We start from the raw sequence: 19553 nt of genomic DNA on the forward strand, positions 1-19553 counted from the left end.
GAGACCACCGGCCCTGGATTCCTTAGTCAGGCCCAGCCAGTAACCTTGCGGCTCATTGGCCACTCAAGCCTAAGGCTGCAGCCACCCAGAAAGTCGACCTGACCTCATTTCCTATGTCGTCCCGAGAGTGTGTGTCCCGAAGCACCCAAGCCCCTTGGGAAGGCTATTTGATCCGGCGGGTCCCAGGGCTTTCCCTCTGGGCTGCAAAGTCCTGGCATCTTTCCTTCCAGAGAGAAGTAGAGTGTCAGCGGTGGCTGAGGGGGGCCTGAACGCAGGGGGCTCTTCCCTTTCAAGCCAGGTTAACTGAGTGTGGCTTGCAGGCAGGTCAGCCATTGATTTTCCTCTCTTCTCCGGAGAGCACTGCCATGGTTACACAGATAAAAGCCGGGGAATAAAAGCAGGATTGAATGGTCCGGGTTGAAAGAAGACTTCTGAAAGAGGTTCGAAGACTCCAGTCGGGGGTGGGTTAGTGGTGGGAAATCTTGCTACCTGAGCAAGACGTCTGAGCTGTTCGGCTGTGATTGGGGTGAGGGGCAGGGTGGGGACACATGCTGTAATTGCCATTCCTTCAGAAAGCCGAAAGGAAACCGCTTGCTTTTGTCTTCCTTTTGGCTTCTTGCAGCCTGCACCCGCTGCTCGGCGTGTCTGACTTTGAGCTTGGATTTTTCTAAAAGCATTTAGGCTTTTGCTTCTATAATGTCAAGCCCAACACAGCCCACACTCATGCGGGGAGGCTAAGGCTTCAGTCTTGCAAAGCAAAACAACGACAAGAACAAACTGGCTCAAAATCACCCCAGAGGACCCATCAACTGGGATGGGTTGATGGGAAGAAAGCCACAAAGCCCGCCCTGCTCTGGGATCCCCCAGGGATCATTCTTGGAAGATTGTCTCTCAGTAGAAATGGGCCCAGAGGTACAGAGAAGGTGACTCATTTTTGGTAAAAAGAAAGAAGAGGAAAATGGTGGGATTGCAAAGTACGAAATTCTCATCAAGGAGGCTGCAGAGGATGAGATGGTTGGATGGCATCACCATTGAGGACATAAGTTTGAGCAAACTCCAGGAGAGAGTGGAGAACAGAGGAGCCTAGATTGCTGCAGTCCATGGGGTTCCAGAGAGTCAGACACGATTGAACAACAACAAACAAATCCATGCATGCCTTTTAAGTGCCCCTAACGTGTCGCAAAGAGTCGGACACCACTGAGCGACTGAACTGAACTGAACTGAACTGAATGTGCTGGCAGGTATGCTAAATAACACGAAGAACCATGTCCATTCAGCCACTTTTTATGAGAACCTCAAAAAATAATATTAGCAAAAGCAAAAAAAAAAGGGGGGGGGCGGAAACTGGGTTCTTCTTCCAGGCCAAAGGAATACAGGCTTTGAATGGGATCCATTAGGAGAAAGAGAATTCTACACACGAAGTTTTGTGTCACCTGAATCAAACAGCCCGGTGGCCCTGTGTGGCTTCTGGAGCAGACGTTCCAGTTTGCTGAACAGTCAGGGTGAAGATCATGCTGTGGGCCCGCCACGCGCAGGGCCAGACTCGGTGCTGGTTCCCACGTGAGCGCGGGTTGACCTGAACAACCTTTGCTTCTCCATACAGTCTGTCTGTGATGAACAGCAGCAGTTTGCAAGATGGCGATTGATGAAGGTTAGAGACTTAGTCTAAGCAAAATAATCTGGTCCATCTGGGCCAAGGCAGCCCTCCCTCTTTGTCTCCTTAGCCCTGTCCTCCCCAGTTAACCAGTTCAGGCTCTACTTAACTCACTGCTTTTTTTCTTCTAGGTTCTTGATCACATAAAAGGATGTTCACTCCTGGGTCCTTCTCCCTAACCTCTGTTGTGATCCCCTTTGGGAAAATAACAGTTTCTTTTGTGCCCTTACTGAGCTCGAGAGACTCAAATGTGTCCGAAGTGACAGAGGTCCCTCAAGCTCAACTTTGAAGAGCATCTCACAGGTTAAGCCAAGTTTTAGGGGTCAGTGAAAATTACAGCAACCCGGTCAGCCAGGTGTGGGGGGGCGGGTAGGGCTCTGAGATACATGAGCGTCTCCAGGACCATCAGTCAGGGGTGGGAGGAAGGCCATCTATGCTCTGCAGGTGGTGTGTCCGCACCTCAAGAGCAGGAACACTTTCTGTACATTCACCTGTAGCAGAGGCTACTAATAGCCGTTTTTCCCCTGAAGCATGAGATCCTCTCTCCACCTTTTAAACTGGGCTTGTGGCCCAAAGACTACGTCTTCCCTTGCAGTTGGCCAAGGTATAGTTGATGAGCTACTGGGAGTGATTTGTGCTGATGCTGGGAACATTCTCGAAGGAAGGGAGTTTTCTCCTTCTTGGTGGCTGGAAGGCAGATATGACCAGAACCATAGCAACACTTTCTGTCCACGAGGACAAGGACCACACCACAGGGCAGTGGTCCTGAACCTTTTGGCCTCAGAACCCACGTTTAGGCTTTTAAACACTCTAAAAAGCTTTCACCTATGAAGTTATACTCCTTGATATGTGCAGTATTTTAAATCAAAACAGAAAAGATAAAAACGCAAGTGTACACGAGCACATATTCCACATCACACATCATATGGCCTCCAGAAACCCCGCCCTTGAGAGAGCAAGAGTGAACAGGCAAGTAACAACTCAGTATCACATAACAATAGTTCTTGTCTCAGAGATCTCCTGCAAGGGTCTCAGGGTCCTCCCCGGGGATGGCAGAGCAGTGAACTAGAAGTGTCCAAGTCTTGGAGGAGTTTGCAGAGTGAGTGACCCCTGTATCTGATGTAGATATTCAACTTTCAAACTTCATGGAGAAAAATGAAATCCATCTTCTCCCTCATTGAAGATGCTGATACTTGGGTGGACATTCTCCCCAGGGGTTTAGTGGGATGTACTCAGGGCTTCCCTGGTGGCTCAGACAGTAAAGAATCTGCCTGCAATGCAGGAGACCAGGGTTTGATTCCTGGGTCAGGAAAATCCTTTGGAGGAGGGAAATGCTACCCACTCTGGTATTCTTGCCTGGAGAATCCCGTGGACGGAGGAGAAGGGCAGGCTACAGTCCATGGGGTCGCCCAGAGTGGGACACGACTGAGTGACTGATGCTTTCAATTCCACTCTGTGACTCTGGTCCGCATCGTCTGATTGTCCTCTTCCCAGAGGCTAAAAGTAACACTTGCATTCTCAGGCAATTGTAGTAAATTTGTGTAAACTCAAACGTTTTCCGGAAAGCATTCCTCTTTCTCCTTCATCGCTGTTAAAGCACAGAGATCATCCAAGCTTTAATCTACTCAACGAAGGGCATCATCAGTGAAAAGTCTGGGCCGCAGGTCCGTCTTGACTTTAAGTTGCACCACACTGTAAACGTCGTTCCTGAATATGAAAGCACAGGGCAGGTCAGAATTAGCGTGGGTCTCCCCGACACCCCAGTGAGATGTGTGTTATTATCCCCACTCTGCAGACGAGGAAGCTGAAGCAGGAGGCTGAAGGAACTTGCCAATTATTCTAATGTCACGTTTTCCATTTTCAAAGCCTCCTGGTCCATTAATTAGCACATCCACGCGATAAGCCTAGAAGGTTGCTAAGTGCACTTTGTACACACCTCCAAGCATCCCTCAGTCCCTTATGGATCCTAAGCTGATTAATATTCTTCCAACATCCCCCGAAAATGTTGTGTATGTGGAAGACAGAACAGGTGTGTGGAGAAGGGACTGACTTGCTCAAATTCAAATGTCCAGCTGGGACGCCTTCCCCCCATGCCTCCTGTGATATCAGTAATATTCAGAGCAGAATTCACTGCAGTTATGTCCTCCGGGATGTGGCTCACTAAAAGGTCCATGGCACGTGGCTGCCGGGCCCAGCCAGCTTCCTGCCTTGTCCTGTGTCCCCGTGGAAGCCCCCTTTCTGAACAGCAGTAGGACCGTTCAGTGGCCCCCGCCTCTCCGCCGGGCTGACACAGCCCAGGAGGAACAGGAGCTCTGAAGTTGTGTTCAGTCTTCTGTTGGCCCCAGACAGTTGGGAAAAGGACTGCCCTACAAACCCAGTGCTGCGTCCTGCCCCAAACACGACGTGGCACAGCTTACAGCACGCTGCTATGAGGGATGCTCGTGTTCTCAGCCTCACATGCAATTTCATGTGATAATGCTGGGGGGAAGGAGACAGAAAGAGGGCAGCTTGTAGGGGGCCTGGCATGGTATTCACAAAAACATCCTATAAGTCTGTAATAAAGAAAGTGTCAAGTTAAAGATACCAAAATCGGTCACATTAAAAGGGGAAATGAACAAAGTAAGCTAACATAATTTTGCTGGCTATAAAATATTTTTTGAAAAGAGTTTTGATTTTTCTCCCCCATATCCCTACTCCACAGATAATTTCAGTAAGGTGAGAATTATTATTGAAGGATGAGCAAAGATAAACTTAGCATTTTGGCTTAAAATTACACATAGAATTTACTTGTTTTCAATGTGACATTAATATAAACAGCATCATTTTTGCTCATGCTTTTTTTTCTCATTCCTTCTCCTCTTTCTAATCAAAAATATTATTCACAGGCAAAAGAAAAAAAAAACTATACTGATCAAAATCACAGCCCACAAGCATTGTAATAATTCACAATTGCCACAACTCTCAATGATACATCAGTAGTTATATTAACGCTTCATGACTGGCTTGGAATCCATACAAATTCATTGATAAGATGAGGCCTAAGATGAGAAACTGCTGTGTTCCCTACCATTACAGCTGCCTCCACCATCAACAACAGTGTGTGTGTGTGTGTGTGTGTGTGCATGTGTGCACAAGTGCGACCCCATGGATGTAGCCCGCCAGGCTCCTCTGTCCGTGGGATTCTCCAGGCAAGAGTACTGGAGTGGGTTGCTATTTCCTCCTCCAGGGGATCTTCCTGACCCAGGATTGAACTCACCTCTCTTATGTCTCCTGCATTGGCAGGCGGGTTCTTTACCTACTGTGCCACCTGGGCAGCCCATTAGACATCCATTTTATTATAAGTGACCAAGTAACTGGTGACACATAAAGTAATAATTAAAAGGTCTGGAATGCCCGCCCTCGACCAGGGCCCTGGAGTGTGGTCCCCAAGCTGATGTCGATTTACGAACTACTATTAACTCTCCGGATGAGGTAAGTACAGAAGCTGAGAGTGAGCACTGAGAAACTTTATAGCAATTTCACGTTGCCAAGACAGCCAAACAGAAGATCAGTGGCTGTCTCCCTACGCCGTGTACAGACGTTTCTGGAACTGCTCAGCTCTCACAGTGAGTCATGGTGGCGACAGCTGTCTGCTAGACTTGTGCAGCGGGGCCACGTACTGAAAATCAAAACAAAACCGGAAACGAAACGAATCACAGAAAGCTGGAGGAGCACCACCGCCGCCTGCGGTAGTCACGGGGCCAACCTTGCTCCCTGATCCCCTCTCCAGATGAGGACTGCTGCTGCTGGACGGATGTGAGTGGAGAAGTTTGAATTCTTAATTAAAAATCCCTGCGGGGTGAACAAGTCTTCCCAAGCTGGAAAGTGGGCATGTGGGGAGACCTGGAGCTGGTGGGGAGGAGCGGAATATGAGTCTCTTGCCCTGGAGGTGTCAGGCCAGCAACTAGAATGTGTGGAGACTCCGTCCTCTGTGTTAAACCCTGGTGGCTCAGTCGGTAAAGAGTCTGCCTGCAATACAAGACACCCAGATTCGATCCCTGGGTCAGGAAGATCCCCTAGAGAAGGGAATGGCACCCCACTCCAGTATTCTTGCCTGGGGAATTCCGTGGACAGAGGAGCCTGGCGGGCTATGCTCCATGGGGTCACAGAGAGTCAGACACGACTGAGCAACTAGCACTCTCCTGGTCCAAAGCAAGGATCTACTGAACCCTAGGAGTAAACAAATCCTTTAATTCCTTGGCTGCACCCAGATTCCCAGCTTCTCACTTCTGGAAATGTCCATGCAGGACAAAGACTCTTCCTTACGGAACACGTTTCAGGCTCTGTATTTGAGCAAAGAGTCAGACCTTTTGTCCCTGGGTTACTTGAGACCATGCATACCTGGTTCTTTCCTCTAGAACAAGTGTCAGAGGTGCTTAATGATGACATTGACGTGGTGGAGGTGGGCACAAGAGGATCCCCATCTCCCTTGTCATTTGGTTGCTAAGTAGTGTCTGACTCTTTGCGACCCCACGGACTGTAGCCCGCCAGGCTCCTCTGTCCATGGGATTCTCCAGGCAAAAATACTGGGGTGGGTTGCCACGCCCTTCTCCAGGGGATCTTCCTGACCCAGGAATCAAACCCACATCTCTCACCTTGCAGGTGGATTCTTTACTACAGAGCCTCCTGGGAAGCAGCAAAATGGGGGCATGAGAAGACGCCCACCTTCCCGACCCCCATCTCTCTTTGATTTTTTCCTAGGCTTACATTTTTAAAGGTGAGTTTGTGCCCATATAGTCCCCGGGTGTCCAGAAACTGACCGCATCTGGAGGTGTGGTACCCAGAGCCAATCGCCACCCCTTCACTTGGCCTCCTCCATTGCCCTGGGGTCTTCTAACAGCCACGTTGGACTCAAACGTCCAAGAAAGAAATATTCTAAACCACTGCTCAGAACAGTATGCCTGTAATTAAGAAAAGATTTTTGATTCTTAAACTGCAAATCCAACACATGTGCAGTGCACGGAGGAGCAGACCAGAGAAAGCTGAGCTCTTGAGACGCTGCATCTTTGAAAGTGTGCAGATTTCTAAGGACACGTGCCTGCTGTGGGGGCCTTCAATATTTGCTGGATATGAACTGACAGGCACTTCAGAGTGAGAAGAACCATCTGAGAAAGGTGACTGTGGCCAGAGGACGACGTGCTGTTTTGCTCTTTAACATGTTTCAGGGTTCTTGCCTGGTGAAGCCCATGGGCAGAGGAGCCTTGCAGGCTACAGCCCATGAGGTCGCAAGAGTCGCACACGGCTTAGCGACGAAACCACACGCAGTATTTGTGAGAGAACAAGCGTCCCTCGGTTTGGAATCCTAACGGAAAGGATAAAATTCAAGACTGCCCTTGTCGGCAAAAGTCTGGATTCGGCTTTGCCTAAAGGTGGCTATCGGAGAAGGCAATGGCACCCCACTCAGTACTCTCGCCTGGAAAATCCATGGACGGAGGAGCCTAGTAGGCTGCAGTCCATGGGGTTGCTAAGAGTCGGACACGACTGGGCGACTTCCCTTTCACTTTTCACTTTCATGCATTGGAGAATGAAATGGCAACCCACTCCAGTGTTCTTGCCTGGAGAATCCCAGGGACGGTGGAGCCTGGTGGGCTGCCGTCTATAGGGTCGCACAGAGTCGGACATGACTGAAGTGACTTAGCAGTAGCAGTAGCAAAGGTGGCTATGACCCCGGAGACTGTAGCTCAGTGACCTTCAGTTTAAACTCCCAGAATAACTAACTTTAGATTAAGGATAAGCCTGCTGATTGATTCAGATAAGGTTAATTTAAAATGTTTTTCCTAAACATTCTCTGAATTGAAGTTAAGTTGGCCAGATTCGCTGCCCGGAACAGCGCTCTGGTGTCTGGATGACGGAGCTCTCTTTCCTCCTCCTCCCACCCCTTTTCTGCTCTTCCGGCTTCTTTATTCCAGCCTTCTAGTTTTCCTTTCCTCCCTTCCTTGTCTTTAGTGTTTCCTTCCCTCCCTTCTATTTCACGTTTGTCTTTCTTTCTTTCTTCTCTTCCCTACACCTACCCTTCCTTTCCTCTTTCCCAGATCTTTGCTTCTTACTTCCCCAGGGTTTCTCCTTTTAAGAATCCTTCCTTCCTTCTTTCCTCTTTTCCTTCTCCCTCTGTTTCTTTCCTTCCTGCCTCTCTTGGAAAGAATCTTTCTTTCTCACCTTCCTTCGTCTTCCTGTTTCTTTCTTACATCTCTTCCTTTCTTCCTAATTGTCTTCCTCTCATTCTCTCTTCCCTTGTTTAATGAAAAGAAAATTCTAGGTATGTGGCCAAACCTCTTTTTCCAGATTATCTCCACCCATCTCATTAACATCCATCTGTACTTATTAACTCTCAGGTCTGAAGATGGAACGCAGAAAGCCTACGATCGTTTTTTACATCCAAGGCCATGAAATGTCTCGATGGGACATGGCTTGGTACAATGAGTACAAATGTTCAACTTTGCTCTACTTGTGTTTTCTTCAAAAAGTTGTTCTGTGCAAGTTTCTGGAAAATCTCAGAAGGATCTAATCCTCATTAATAGAAGCCCAGTGTATGTAGGGTGTCAGAATATGTTTCAGAAAAGCCACAGGCCGCCGTTACACAGGTTGCCTCATTATCAGTAACCCAGCATCATGCCTTTCGTGTGTCATTTCTTTACACAATATACCATCACTGACGACTTTCAGCAGATACGTCGTGGCAAAGGATTACTCTCATCAGAGGAAGACTTTGAAAAGGATATGCTAATTTCTAGGGAGCAAGAAAACATCAAAACAGTGCCAGCAAATAGCCAAGGGACTTTTATGTCTTAATATCCTTTAGAAGTGCTTTATCTCTGAGTGCAACGTGTATCATAGTATAAACAGGAAATGAAACAGCCTCAGCATCAAAGAAGCACTGGCCGTGGCTGTAATTTCAGATCAGGTTTAATAAAGGTTATCTGCAGTGGGCTGATCAAACCAAAGGGTGCATGTTTTAAAGACCCATCTGATAATTTCCATTTAAGGCACTCAGTCCAGGAGATCCAACAGCGTCCTGTGCCTCCTGCTGACTCTCCGCACCTTCTCTCCAGCGGGACCCCTTAGTTAGTTGCAGGGCTGTTCTGATGTCCTAATTTCAGAGGCTTCTAATTTGGAGGTGGTCAGCTTATCAGAAGTTGACCTACTTCCATGCAGGCCCCGATTACAAATACATATGTATAAACACAAGAATCCAAAATGGATCAGCGTCTGGAAAGGCGCCCAGCCACTACACCCGGGTTGCAGCTGAGCAAAGATGAGTCTCCCTGCCTGTGGAAGTACCTGATGCCTCCAAGAGTGTCAGCTCAGCCAAGTCCTACGACTCAGGGCAGATCAGCTCATGGCTTTTCATCGGAGTGTGAACTCAGGAGCGACTCCAGGAAACGGTCCATCTACTTATTATTAAGAAGCGCAGCCTTCAGGTTTCCGATATAGGTACCAAAAATGGCTCTTGGTATTTCTGAGTCAAAAAGTGACCGAGAGAAGGAACCCAGTCTTCTCTCTGCTGGGCACTGAATATATGGGGTTTTGACAGTCATGAGCTGGAGAGGTTCTGACAGCAGAAGGCAGGTTCTTCCTGGGCAAACCCAGGCTGGTGCTGGGGGCCACTGACTCCGGGGGCACTGCCTAGAGCTGCGACCCCCACCCAGGGCCTGGCATCAAGGTCCACACCCCTCATCTCCCAGCTGGGAGAGGACCACTCCCAGACTCTGCAAGCCACCTGACAATGTCTGTGTCCCTCCTTCTCACCAGGGGAGGGGTCAGGGAGGGGAGGAGTCCACCACCCAGCCACTGGGCCTGGCTCCTCCGGGGCCCAAAGGGGTCACTTTAACTAGTCCTCCCTTCAAGACATTTTCAGTAAAATTCCCTTCCCCCGTGGCCAGTTTCTGGCTGGCCTGCTCCACGGTGGGGCGGGGAGCATCCGCTGGGGGCATGCGCAGTTTGAACCGGCCCCCCACCCCCAGTACCCCAGATCCCCGGCTCCCAGCCCCTCCAGTGAGAATTCCTGCTTTTCCCCAGGCCTTGACCCCAGCCCCTCCGCCGGCCCCAGACAGAAGTGGGGAGGGGGCCTCTGGCACGTCGCCCATGACCATCCATCTCGCCCGTCAGGCCAGGCTGGATCCTCACGCCCCTGCCCCCCAGCTGTTGCCATGACTGGCCACGGGGGTCCAGGCGCCGGGGCGGGAGGGTCAGCGCCCAGCTGGGGTGATGCCATATGCCAGGGCCGCGCTCGGGGCGGAATCCACCAGCAGTTGCCCGCCGAGCTCCTCCAGCTCTTTGTGGAAGCAGCTGGGGGGCGGAGGGCGTCCTGGGCTTTGTTGATGGGAGCGGGCCGTTTTCATCTTTCCTCGGGCCCTCCGGCCCCCAGCAGAGACCCGACGGCCCAGCCAGGCAGCCCGCGTGGCCAAGCCCAGGCTACCGGTGAGCTGAATCGCACAGCTGAGCCTCCCGTCCCCAGGAGTGTCCACAAGACCCCTGCCCGCCCCCAGACCCCATTTCCAGCCCCCACCAGCAAAGCTCCAACCTGACACATTCCCACAAGGCCAGCAACCCAGCCCATCCGAATTCCAGACCCGCCCTGTCATCTCTCCACCCTTCTATTCTGTGTGTAGGAATCTGATAAAACACCCGCTCTGTCCCTCCCACAAACAATGCCGGCGGCCCTGTCCATTCAGGGTGGCAGATCAAAGGCGGTAAGGACAGACAGAGGCATAAACATCCCTCTCGACCCCCCAAGACCTTTATCCCTGAATCTGAACCCCACCCGCTGCAGGCCAAGGGGAACTCATTGTGTGCGGCTCTGGGGTGGCCTTCGGGACCGTGTCCTTCCCATCTGAGAAAGCCAGCCATGGGAAAAGTTCTAGAAAGCCAGAAATGGTCAAAGTCCATTCGTAAAGGCTTGCCTGTAACTGGAGGTGAGCTTTTCGCTTTTTCTTTCCTTGTACGCCTCCCTGGAAGTTCAGCGGTAGGAATCTGCCTGCCAATGCAGCAGACTCGAGTTCTATCCCTGGGTGGGGAAGATCCCCTGGAGGAGGAAATGGCAACCCACTCCAGCATGCTTGCCTGGGAAATCCCACAGACAGAGGAGCCCGGCAGGTGGGCTCCAGTCCATGGGTCGCAGTCATCCACGACTGAGCACGCACACACACCGTTTATGAGCTGTGGGAGGCATGACTTCCTGTTTTGTAAACCTCAGAGGGTCGCTCTGAAGATGAAGTTGTCCAAAATTACAGTGGCAGGAATTCCCCAGTGGTGCAGCGGTTAGGACTTGAGGCTTTCAGTGCCGGGGCCTGGGTTCGATCCCTGGTCTCACAAGCGACGCTGGGCGGACAGAAGCAGTTCACATGGACAGTCCCTGAGTGCACAGTGCAGACCGGGCGTGGCGCTGGCGCATCTGCTTTTCTTGTTGAATCCTCTCAACTGCAGTATAAGGTAGGTACCACCGTTGTTTACATTTTACAAATGAAGACGCTAAGGCACAGAGGAGTCTGGTAAGTTGTCCAAGGTCACACAGCAACCCGATGGCAACTGAGATTTGAACCCAGGCAAACACGCTTAAATAACAAATTGCAAAATGGAAGGACAAGTACAAAAAGAAATCGAAACCCATGCTGTCCAATACAGGAGCCTCAGTCCCACGGGGACAGCAGACAGAACATTTCCTGCGATCGCTGCACGGGCTTTCAGCAGACAGCACTGAGGAGGCAGCTGATGTCAAATGTTTTTAGCAATGCAGCCATTTTTCTCTAATAAAATCTTGCATTAACCTTCAAAGTATCCAATAAAGAAAAGTGCCATTTGAATAAAATTAGTATTAATTATTTTATACAGTCAAATTAATAGCATGATTATTATACATTATACAACCATTATGCAATGGTCTCATTATACCAATGAGAATGATCACGTTTTGTATGTGTTGCTTTATATGTCATTCACCTTCAAACATTTCCATTGTAAAATATCACACACGGACACTCGAAAGGTCAAAGAACATAAGTGCACAGTTCATTGACTATTGACAGAATAGACACCCACGTAACCACCACCCAGGTCAAGAACGAGACACCTCCGCCCTTTCCAATCACACCCTCTCCATCACCTAGAATTTACCATCATGCAGCTGTTTCAGTAGATGAAAACAATATTAAACTGAGAGTTACAGCCATGCTCATGAATTAAGACTGATTTCTACGTTTTGAATCAGTTGGAAAAACCCAGAAGAAGAACAAATGACACGTGAAAATCCTATTTTGGAAACGTGTCTGGGTTTTTCTGTAGCATCGTATGGAAAAATTTGAACGAACTTTTTGACCAATCCCATATATGAAATTCAAATGTCAGGGCCCACAAATAAAGCTTTGTTAGCACAGAAACATGCTTCTTCTTTTTATTTTCTGTGGCTGCGTTTGTGCTGCATGGCAGAGTTGCGTAATCATGGCAGAAGCTGTATGTCCCGCAAAACCAAGAAGATTTATGACCTGGCCTCACAGGGAGAGTCTGCCTATCCGTGATCTAGAAGACAATTCATTCATAAGGCGGCCTCAGTCACCAATGTGCCAGTGATTTCCATAGTTTTGTTTTGGTTTTACAGTAACACAAAAGTTTACACAGAGAAGAAGTTGATAGAAATTTGTTTTTTCACTCAATTCCCCTTGCAATTTCAGAATACTCCTTTGTTTCTACTTGAATGCGTTCATTTATTTAAGGAAGAAATGACACAAATATTATATAATTGATCCAAGAGACTAGAGGAGGAAGAAAGTTCCCAGCTCATTTTTGAGGCAAGCATAACCTTAATGCCAAAACTTGACAGAGATTTTATTAAAAAAATTTTTTAGAAAGTTGTTTCTCATACAGGTCGATACAAGAAGTCCTCTTCCAATACTAGCAAATAGCAAATAAAATCCAGACACGCATAAGAGGTGTAATGCACGTTGACCAAGACTGGTTTGTCCAGGATTGCAGTTCAACATTTGAAAACTAATGACCATAATTCACTCTATTAATAGAATGAAGGAAAATTTATACAAATCTTTTCAATAGATGCAGAAAAAGCACTTGACAAAGCTGAAACGCATCAGCACTTTTAACCAGAATACTTTTTTTTAATTGGAGTGTAATTGATTTACAATGTGGTGTTAGTTTCTGCTGTACAATGAAGTGAATCAGCTCTGTGTACACACGTATCTCCTCCTTCCTGAACTCTCCCCACATCCCACTCTCCAGGTCATCATGGAACCCCGAGCTGAACTCCCTGGGCTGGGCTCCCCAGGCTGGGCTGCCCCGGGCTGGGCTGTTCCGGGCTGGGCTGCCCCGGGCTGGGCTCCCCAGGCCGGGCTGCCCCGGGCTGTCATGCCAGCCTCCTGCAGGCCACTATTCCACACACAGCAGTGCGTGTGCCCGTGCTCCTCTCTCAGTTCGTCCCGCCCTCTCCTTCCCCCTGCATCCCCAAATACTCTTTGGAATTTTATTTCCAATTTGAAGTACATACAAGATCTAACCTTGGCTTCCATTCTTTGTCATAGATACAGACGCGAGAGAGGAAACAGTCTCAACTTTGAATAGGTATAAAAAAACCCATAGTGCAATATTATCAGGATGTCATGTTAGAAGTTTACTTACTATTGTGCAACTGAAAACAAGTAAATACCAAGTAAACACATGCTTGGAGCAGATGTGCCCACGTCCCGCCTCCGTTTGCAGCAGTTCTGCACAGCTTTGTGTGAGCGATTTGCCAGGCCTGAATTTAGAAAAAGACCAGCTCACCCTTTCTAATCAACGACACATTGACAAGAAGTTCACATATAGGCCCGGGAACAATAAGCTGAGGTACTGCTGGTGGTCTCTGGCAGGTTGCAATTTGGTAGAGGATGCCCGTGAGCAGCCTGTTGGTTTTAAGTTTTTAAACTAGTCTTAATTTTTAAAGGTTGAGATTGCATTAAACGGTTGGGGAACACCCGATCACTCATCTGCTCTCCACTAGAGTGTTCCTAGGATTCAGGGAAGGGATGAGACTTGTTGTTAATGATTCTCAGGCAGTGATTTGCAAAAGTACAAAGGTGGAGGTGGGTCTGCCCATCAGAACTGAGGAGGGAGATGTTACAGTCCTAACACGACAACACGGCTACAGTCCTAACACAGTGAAAAAGTTGGCTTGAAACTCAACACTCAGAAAACTGAGATCATGGCATCTGGTCCCATCACTACATGGCAAATAGATGGGGAAACAGTGGAAACAGTGAGAGACTTTATTTTGGGGGGCTCCAAAATCACTGTAGATGGTGACTGCAGCCATGAAATTAAAAGACGCTTGCTCCTTGGAAGAAAAGCTATGACCAACCTAGATAACATATTAAAAAGCAGACATTACTTTGCCAACAAAGGTCCGTCTAGTCAAGGCTATGGTTTTTCCAGTAATCATGTATGGATGTAGAGTTGGACTAGCAGAGCGCCGAAGAATTGATGCTTTTGAACTGTGGTGTTGGAGAAGACTCTTGAGAGTCCCTTGGACTGCAAGGAGATCCAACCAGTCCATCCTAAAGGAAATCAGTCCTGAATGTTCATTGGAAGGACTGATGCTGAAGCTGAAACTATAATACTTTGGCCACCTGATGCAAAAAGCTGACTCATTTGAAAAGACTTTGATGCTGGGAGGGATTGAAGATGGGAGTAGAAGAGGTAACAGAGGATAAGATGGTTGGATGGTATCACCAACTCAATGGACATGGGTTTGGGTAAACTCCGGGAGTTGGTGATGGACAGGGAGGCCTGGTGTGCTGCAGTCCATGGGGTCGCAAAGAGTCAGACACGACTGAGCGACTGAACTGAACATGGATGACACAGAGTCAAGTCCAACTTAGCCTTGGCTGTTGAGGGAGGAGAGGGTGGGACCATGGAGAGAACAGCATGGAGACATATACACCAACTTAGTAAAACAGTGGGGATTTGCTGTATGACCAGGGAGATCGAACTGAGGCTCTGTGACAACCTAGAGGGGTGGGATGGGGTGGGAGGAGGGAGCGAGTGTCCGGAGGGAGGGGACATGTGTATACTATGGCTGATCCATATTGATGTGTGCAGACGGCATCCTGGCAGGGAGCCTTCCCCGGAGCCTGACCCTCATCTTGGACTTCCAGCCCCCAGAACGGCCGGAGAGCCGTTGCTATTGTTCATCGGTCAGCCCTGGTGATGTGCCAGGGCAGCCCATACCGAGGCAGGCGTCATCGGTGGAGGGTAGGTGTCTCTCCTTATCAGAAAAATCCACCCCCTGCCGACCCCCAAGGAGGGGGACCCGGCTGACCGGGCGATCCTGGCGGGGCGAGGAGTCACTCTGCTGCACTGATGGAGTGCACACCGCAGCCTCGAGCCCGAGGTGCAGCTGGAGAACCAGGATGCACAGGCTTGTCTAGGCCGGCACTGCGTGGATCTCGGAGACCGAGGAGTTTGGGGAAGGTGGAGAGACGGGGCGGGGGTCGGGGCAGGGGTGGCACAGGCAGCGTAGCGACAGCCTCGCGGTGGCGCAAATCAGCAAATTCTAGATTGTTGAGCTCGAAGGCACGGGGGTCTCCTCGGGGCATCACAGACCACGACGCCCGCGGAGGGCGCAGCGGGTCCACAGGGACTGCCTCCCCCAGGGCGCACACCCTCCCAGAGCCAGACCCTGCTCGCAGCCCCGGGCGAGGGCCGTCACAGAGCATGTGCGCCCCGGGTGCCAGATTTTCTGATATTTCAAGAGCAGCCAGAAATCTGGATTTCCATTTGAAATCTCCCCCATCTGAAATGTTGGAAACGAATTCAAAATGTTTTGGATACTACGCGAGCCAAATAACCCACATCTGCGGGCCAGACGCAGCCCTGGAGTGCCCGCCTGCAGACGCCGACGCAGGAGGGAAGCCGAGCTGCCCCAGCACGGTCAGTGACTTCCCTGAAGTCGCTGGTCAACGGCAGAGCTGGGACTGGACCCCCTCGCCACTGGGGCTGTTATAGTCTCCATCAGCTGTGCTTGGAAAAGAGTCACCCACTGCCTGAACCGGAATGGGCCAACTGCAGCCCACGGGCCAGAGCCAGCTGGCAGGCTATTTTTGTAAATAAAGTTTTATTGGAACGCAGCCAGGCATGTTTGTTTACATACCGTCGGTGGCTGCTTTCCCACTGCCCGCTGCTGAAACAGAACTGAGTTGCTGGGGCAGAGACCACGTAGCCCACAAAGCTGCAAAGACTGACTCTCTGATCCTTTGCTGCTTTGCTTTGCAGTCCCTGCCCTCGACCCTTGACACTGGCAGACGTCCTGTTCCTTGTTGCAGCTCTTCGTGAGATGTCCTGATGGTCCGAGCTGTGACTCAGGAGCACGCCTGAATCCTGCTTGTGATGCTGGCGGCCTTCGGGTGGGGTCCCGGGAGGGTGGGGACCCAGCTCAGCCTCCGAGGCTTATCTCATCCTCTGGGAGTTCTTCCCGTAAGATGATAAAGGAAGACCCTCCGGCCACCACGGGCAGCAGCACCACCACCAACTTCTGTTTGTGGAAAAGAGCCCTGAAAGGAGAAAGGAATTTACTGGAATTCAGAGGCCTAAGGATGTGAAGGTTCTTACAAGTAAATAGACAAATTTTAGATAAATGGTTGAAAGTTGGCAATAGCTGTGGCCAGGACATGTGTACATGTGTGTGCACACACACACACACAGAGACACCTCCTTGGAAATCAGAAAGTGTGACTCGTATTTTCAGAGGTCGCTCCAAGCAGCAGAAACATCACCTGTGCAATGAACGAGACAGCTCCGATGTGTTTGGCAAGGCTGATAACCCACATGAGACCCTTGGACGTCCCTGGCAGTCCAGTGGTTAAGAGTCTGTGCTTCCAGTGCAGGGGGCAAAGGTTTGAACCCTGGTTGGGGGACTAAAATTCCATACGCAGTGTGGGAAAAAAAATTTTTTTAATGTTTTTTTAATTAAAAAAAAAAAACACAAGAGTCACGACTCTTTCTGGAACACCGTGTCCGGAACACCCTGGGCCGTCAGAGGAGCCTGTCCCCCTGGCTTCGGGCCCCCGTTCTCAGGCGCCTCCTGGAGGCTGCAGGACTCGCTGGTCCGACCACAGAGGTGGGCAAACGACCTGGGGTGCTCAGCTCTGCACCCAGGTTCCCCTCCGCCAGGATGGCAGAGGCGATGCATTTGCTTCCTTCTCTGCCCCAAGGAGGCTCTTAGCCGAGGCAGGCGGGGGTCTCGCAGTGGGTGGGGGTGTCTAGTGCCGGAAGGTCGATTAGCAAGCTGGTTGTGGCCCCCAAGCCTGGCCTCTCCTTCTAATCCAGCTTTCGTCAGATTCTCTCCAGTTCTCCAGCTCCCTGACTTATCTGTCTCGCTCTCTCTATTTGGAACTTAGGAAAGAGAAAGAGGTGTTATTTATTCAAAGCAACTGGTGGTAAGACAGCATGCAGCTATTTTTACAATGCATTTTAAAGGGCGATTATCTGTTACTGCGAAAGTGGTGTGTTCGGGGATTTTGATGTTCCCCACTCAAACGTCAGGCCATTCCTCTCCTCACTTGGGCTCCAGCATCTTCTGGGACCTGTTTGCTGTCAAAGCAGGATGAGAAGCCCAGCCCCCTGACTGTGTGTTTAAATACATGACTGAACAAAACACTGCAGGGTTGTTTGGTACTTTGTGGAGTACAGGCTAATAATATATGTGTAACTTCTTAAATTCAGTGGATCAATGGGTCAGGCATCTGTTGTGTGTGATTTGAACCCCAATACAGCCACAACTGTGGCTTCGCTGATGGCTCAGCGGGTATAGAATCCACCTGCCCTACAGGAGACGCAGATGTGGGCTCAATCCCTGGGTCGGGAAGATCCTCCGGAGGAGGGAAATGGCAACCCACTCAGTACTCTTGCCTGATCAGTCCCATGGACAGAGGAGCCTGGCAGGCTACAGTCCAAAGGGTTGCAAAGAGTCAGACACAGCCAAGTGACCAAGCAGAAATATGTTAATATCTATGTACACACAAAACTGAAAACACAGAGTGTGTTTCCTGATTTTTAAGTTTAACTTGTGTTAAACCAAAGCATGTACAAACGGCTACCATTGCATTATTATCAGCAAGTTCCTTGTGAGCAAAAAAAGGGTTTCTCGGGTCTCACTAACCAATAAGAGACTAGATAACCTCAAAAGAGAGGCATGAAGGTGAACAACTAGGAAAGAATGTGCCTTAAAATACCTACAGATCCCTTGGACATCAAGTCTTCTCGTGACTAAAGGGCCATTGTTCCCTTGGAGTCAAGTTGTTAAAGTTCTAAGAAGCCACTACAACGCCAGGGAATTTCGGTGCTGATCGTTCAAAAAGTCATTTCCTGGCTTTTCATTCTAAGATGAACTGGAAGCAGAGGTAGAAGGCCTCTCTGGAAGGACATCTCTTGTGTGTGCACAGGCACATTTACATTTAGAGGAGGAGGGGGCGACGGAGGATGAGATGGTTGGATGGCAACACTGACTCACTGGAAAAGACCCTGATGCTGGAAAAGATTGAGGGCAGGAGGAGAAGGGGACAACGGAGGATGAGATGGTTGGATGGCATCACTGACTCGGTGGACACGACTCTGAACAAACTCGGGATATGGTGAAGGACAGGGAAGCCCGGCGTGCTGCAGTCCATGGGGTCACAAAGAGTTGGACGTGACTGAACGACTGCATAACAATGATAGATAGATGGATAGAATTGCCATTTTACTTTTTCAGAGCACAAATCAACTGACAGAAAGGGTGATGACCAGGACTTTTCTGGATGGCCAAAAAGTGGGACGCGTTAAAATTATGGAGAAATGTTAGCAACTGATTGCAGGTGTATGAACTAGTTTGGTCTATCAGGAGAACAAATCAGCGATTTAGAGCAAGAGCTCTTAATATGTTCAAACCATTGGACCCAGTAGTATGTGTTCTGGGCTCTAGACTGAGGAAAGGAAAAGATGAACATGCAAAAGTATTCACTGCTGCTTTCTTTATACTTAAGAAAGGGACTGACCTAAGCGTCCAACAGCAGAAAGACAGCTAGATAAACGCAATGAATCTCAACTTGTTTCATGGGGGCCGCTATCCTACTTGGCAGGAGAAGCGATATAGTGGAGCGGTGAGCATACGGCCTTTCAAGCAGATCGTTGGGCTTCCCGTCCTGGCCTTACCACTTACTCAGGGTGTAACCTGAGAAAGCTGGCTGTCTACGAGCTGAGGAGAAAGGCCTGGCAGGCCTCAGAAGAGACAAGTCAGCCAACCCTGACCTTGGACTTCCAACCCGCAGACCTGGGAGAAAATAAACTTGTTGCTTCATCCACCCAGTCTGTGGTATTTTTTACGGCAGCCCTAACAAAGGAATACGGGCAGGTACCTAAAGATGGAATTTCCAGGTCACAGAGTGTAGGGATGATTAGCTCTGGAAATACTGCTGGAAATAATGCACACAAGTTAAACTTAAAAATCAGGAAAAATTATACACCCTCTTATGTTTTCAGTTTTCTGTGTATATAGATGGCAGCATGTATGTGCCTGGTCGCTCAATCGTGTCTGATTCTTTGCGACCCCAAGGACTGTAGCCCACCAGGCTCCTCTGTCCCTGGAATTCTCCAGGCAAGAATACTGCAGTGGGCTGCCGTTTCCATCTCCAGGGGACCTTCCCAACCCAGGGATCGAACCTGCGTTTCCTGTTCTCTTTACCTGCTGAGCCATAGAGAAGCCCAATGTCAGCATAGATACACCTATATCCAGATAGAAATAAAGACAAATATATAATAGTAGAAAACTCATCAGAAAGTTACCTGTAGACAAGTCCCTTCTTTTTGTCTATATTTTATAATGGACATGACTTTGTTGTTGTTT

This window comes from Bos javanicus, chromosome 19, assembly GCF_032452875.1.
Source record: "Bos javanicus breed banteng chromosome 19, ARS-OSU_banteng_1.0, whole genome shotgun sequence".
NCBI lineage: Eukaryota > Metazoa > Chordata > Mammalia > Artiodactyla > Bovidae > Bos > Bos javanicus.